At 38.9% G+C, this 5,150-nt stretch overlaps 1 pseudogene; it reads right to left on the minus strand.

The window, feature by feature from the left end:
- Positions 1–1,388: 1,388 nt before the first annotated feature.
- LOC139473571 (uncharacterized) lies at positions 1,389–4,398 on the minus strand (annotated as a pseudogene).
- Positions 4,399–5,150: the final 752 nt, after the last annotated feature.

The raw sequence follows: 5,150 nt of genomic DNA on the forward strand, positions 1-5,150 counted from the left end.
ACTGATGTCTGTGTGAGAGGCATTTACCAACGTTTCATCTTGGGAAACAAGATCGTATCCTTCATCGAAGATGATGATTTCGGAAACGAAGGATGTCAGATCGTTCACAAAACACAGCCCTATTTTAATCACTTATCTTGTTTTGTTTCGGTATCCAAATGTATGCAAAAGTTGCCATAGCTTGTATTAAATCATGTTCAGTTTCAAGGTATTTCTTCAAGGGTTTTAGTGGCATGTACTTATTTTCTGAATGCATTTTAACAATTGCACGTCTGCAATTTATCAACTCTACATGTGTCATGTCGACAGACAGCATTTTTCAGCTTGTAAAGAGACATAGCAGGAGCTTTAGAAGCTCGTTTCAAGTATTAATTATCAGCATAAATGGTACGGTTGTCCTCTTTCTGCTACATGTTGAAAGAAATCACACACCTTACATGTCGTTTAGGGTAGGGTATTTTCTTTGTAAGTTGATATAATTATATGTGTAACTGTTATTAAAACTAACATCAATTAAAAGCAATGATTGGTTGATTCTTATTATAATAGTTAACGAGCACAGTTTCTTCGCAAAAGCATACAACGCACGAAAATTTTCCCTCGACAGTTTGAGACATCCCATCAACGATGTCAAAGTCATACAAAATACAAGACTTTTATTTCAAAAGCTTTATAATATAACAACGGGTAACCGTGATTCAACAACATTAATCACATGAATGATTTCAAGCTCAGCAGTTGGAATCCCTTGAATGGTCACGATCGCGATACACGTGTATGTGGTATGTGTTTGAAAGTGTAAGACTTTCAATATATAAACTATTTCCAGGGGGTAGAATCCACGTAAACCACGTTTACCACAAGTGCGGATTAAATTGGATCGAGTGGTCAGATTCGGTGACTTTTCTGAATGTCGGCTTTGATCGCGTGTGTCGTTGCGCTACCAATTGCTTGCCTGGTCAAAAGACAGTCGTGATGTGGCTTTGAATATTGATTACAGCGATGTTAAACAAAATTCACTCACAACTTTCTTATACGATTGGAACTGACATCAATCTCAATGATTAAAATAAAAACTCAAATCGATTGCAAACGATTTATTTCTTTTTTACGTTCCAGTTGATCGGAGAGTTTCACTGTTGTTTCATTTCCCTGTTAAAACATAATAACAACGTCATTAGCGCGTGCATACAGAAACATTTATCCATTACCATTACCATTACCATTACCATTACCAACACATGAGATTTTCGGTTTTTCGTAATGACATTACTCTTACAATTAGCCAGGCAATAGCAAAGTAGAAGATATTAATAATTGAACATAACAGGTGCATTTCGTATGTCTTTTAAACCACGGACATCAATTCAAAATGCTTAATATTTACCTTATGTGTGGGAGTCTGCGTATTGCTCTAATGCCACAATCTCTTCAGCCTCAAGAACGTGGTCACCTATTGAGAACCATTGTCAGTCACTTGATACATATAATTCATTCGGAAATGTACATAGAAATCGTCTTCGGACGCAATTCTCGTCTCTTGTTAGAAAGCGTAGATGGATCCAATGACAGTATGTACACACAAACAACCTACCATTTGAATCAGCAAAGTGCATGAGTTCACGAGCGCCCAGTTCTCCGTACTCTGCTCTCAGTTCGGCCATATCAAGCTGCCCATCTCCATTCAAGTCAACATCTTCTACCCCACGCTCACTGCTGCTTATCGCATCTAACGTTGCTTTAAGTTGAAGGATAGTGTCAGCTTTTGTATCAAATTGTAACAATCATGTCAATCAAAATGTTGTGCAACCTATTTTTATTGAGACACTTCAATTTGTAATAACTGTGAGTTAACATATAATGTCGCGTCAGCATTATTTAATTCAAATAGCGTCGAAAACAAGTTTTTTATTTTTATAAGTGTGTCATTCAAGCAAAGCTATAACAAAGTTTAGTATTACAAAATTATCTGTAAGTGTTTAAAACTTGGACATGTTCCTGCAACATTGAATGCAGCGTTTGTTCTCCTAAGTATGTCGTACACAAGTTCAAATTAAATATTCATTCCAAATGTGAAAGATTCATGGATACGATCAGCCTTCCTGGCAGCATGGCCATAATTGGAGGCATATTAGAATGGCATGAAATGTTGTTTCTTCATTGTTTGACTTAATACTGGTATCATGTAGATGATAAAGGAATTTATTTAATAAATGAGTGAGTGAGTGAGTTGGGTTTAACGCCGCCTTTAACAGTATTCCAGTTATATCACGGCGTGTCAGCTTAATGTGGGAGCAAAGCCCGAGGTGATGCAGGTCCGATACGGTTTACCACTTCGGTGAAACCCACGAGCACGGGTAAGGTGCTGACAAACCTAGAAACATAATCTGGGCGAACCGGGATTCGAACCCATGTTTCACCGAAGTGGTAAACGCCTGAGACCAGCATCACTTCGGGCTTTCCTCCCACATTAAACTGACACGTCGTGATATAACGTGAGTACTGTTTAAACCGGCGTTAAACTCAACTCACTCATTAAACATTTCGATTCTGTAGCAACCTTTATCATTTAGTGCGACAGGGTACCTATATGACATATGTTTGAACGAACTTGCAAGCTAAGAGGTCCTGCTGTGAATGTACACGTAAACATATTGAACATATTATACTTATGAATGTGATATAAGAATCTTCATGTGACAAAATGTAAAATTGCAAATGGATTGACAAAAATAACCTTTGGCAGGCATTCTAAGTCTTGGATAGACATTCTCAGACATTGATAAGTATATAAGTTATTATTACTATGAACCAGCTGTGGCCCAAATATCTTCAGAATCCTGAAAATGTAGCTTCCAAATACCTTCAGTCGGCTGAACTGCAACCCCAAGCAGCAGGAGAGCAACGATGAAGCTTCTCATCTACAAAACAAATTTAACTTACATGATTCTGGGGCAGATGTAAAGGATAGAGTACACAACGTCTTCAGTGTATGGACAATATGCTCACGCATGTGTTGCCTCGCCTTGTTATCAACTACAGTTAGCTTGGCAGAGTGATCCCATATGCCTACAAGGTTTCGATCATCATAGACTGAAATCACCCTCACTGTAATCCCATATTCGCCCCGATGTTCTCGGTACGTGTAACATACTGGCGATCGTTGATTTCACCACAGCGTTAAACATCTGAGATCTGCGTCAGTTTTCATTAAGCTAACATGTAGTGCTCAAACGAAATACGATTGAAAGCGTCGTTAAGCCCAACGTATTCACTCACTAAACACAAGCTTTGTACAGTTTATACCCTCAATCCCCCCGTCGTTTACAGGGTAAGAATAAGTCCACGTTGACCTATGTTGGTCGTTAGAGGCGACTTCATCGGGAGGGAGCCTGGCTCGTTGATTTGGTTGACGGAGTCGCACCTTACCCCGGCGTCGTGGACCGTTGCTCATAATATCAATCACTGGAATATCTGGTCCAGACTAGATAATGTTCTGGTCGCTTTTATATAACTGGGACATTGCAAAGTCAACAAACACTAATTCTTAACACCGCATCTGTGGTCTAATGGATAGCAAAAGGTTGTGGGCTCGATCCCCGGCCTCTTCATACCAAAATACGTTAAATTATGGAACTTGTTGTTACCTCGGAGTCAGTATTCTGTGCCTGAGTGGGGTATTCATGTTAAGCTGTGGCATGGTATCTCAGTGGGCTAGCACAATAAGATTAGCATTTGCCCGGACTAGTACAAGCAGCCACGCACAAGCACGCACGCGCGCATGGACGTCGTTTTTTTTATGTAATAATCTTAAACGCGACTATAAACCCTCACCTGACTAATCCTTGACAGGAGCCCTTGACAACCAGACACGCATCTCTCATAAAACAAACAAACGAACGAAAACTGCAAAAATATGCATCATCCTAAAATTGTGAATGAGTTGGGTTTAACGCCGATTTTAACAATATTCCAGTCATATCGCGGCGTGTCAGCTTAATGTGGGAGGTTAGCCCGAAGTGGTGCAGGTCTCAGACGTTTACCACTTCGGTGAAACCCACGAGCACGGGTATGGTGCTGACAAACCTAGAAACATAATCGCGTCGAACCGGGATTCGAACCCACAATCATAGGTTTCTGGCGTGCCAAAGGGACGCAACTCTGCACAGCGAATCGCGGCGCCTTAGACGACTGGGGCACCAGTGCCCCCCATCATCCTAAGATATACGTGTGTTGTACAATGTTAATATTGATTAACTGCTTTTTGTGCTGCAACTAAAAATGCAGATATGTCCATGATACATATATCAACTGAATTATGCTTATACAATGCCTTAACATGTATTGTAGAAATAATTCAAATACTTACTTCGATGCACAGTCTAAATCTTGAGATTCACCGAGTTCCCGTTTGACTGAATGAGTTCATACATGGAGATACACACACTGTTTATACTAGAAATATTACGAAACAATTTTAAATCTCTCTCACACGTAATTACTTTTGAAATGACGGAACATAAAATAATATTAGTCCACATCACAACTACTAAACTTGATTTAGATTGCTGTCACAGATGTAAAACAAATTATGTCATATACTGAACAATAAAATTGAATGATTAGATGTTGATTGCCTATGTGTGCATTATATTTGACAAAGTGCTTTCCATTAAGTACCTCTTCTTTCGTGTTATTAGTATTGTTATAATGTACCCGTTCTACATGTTTTTGTCACAATATACACATGTCGTTTGCCTGTGGTTAATTAATATCTTAAGGAAAATCATAATAGAAGCAGATATATGAATATGACCACAAGAGTGAGTGAGTGAGTATGGTTTTACGCCACTTTGAGAAATATTCCAGAAACGGACGACTACAAGAATGCTGTCCTGGTTCCACATAATGCTGAAAAAATGAAAATAATATTTTTTCTTTCCTATCGTCCTCGAACTATAGGTCACCATGTATTATATAAAGGGATATTTGATCAGCGATTTAAATGAAAACCGTAGATGTATGTTGACTAGTCATTATTGATTATCTGAAATATATGTATGTCACTTTCAGATCCAACAGCTTGACAGATACGTAGAACGATTCCGAAACTGTCCATCGGTCCCTTTGAAGTTCCACATTTAGTATTT

This window comes from Haliotis cracherodii, unplaced genomic scaffold (genome assembly GCF_022045235.1).
Source record: "Haliotis cracherodii isolate W230 unplaced genomic scaffold, xgHalCrac1.p SCAF_3, whole genome shotgun sequence".
NCBI lineage: Eukaryota > Metazoa > Mollusca > Gastropoda > Lepetellida > Haliotidae > Haliotis > Haliotis cracherodii.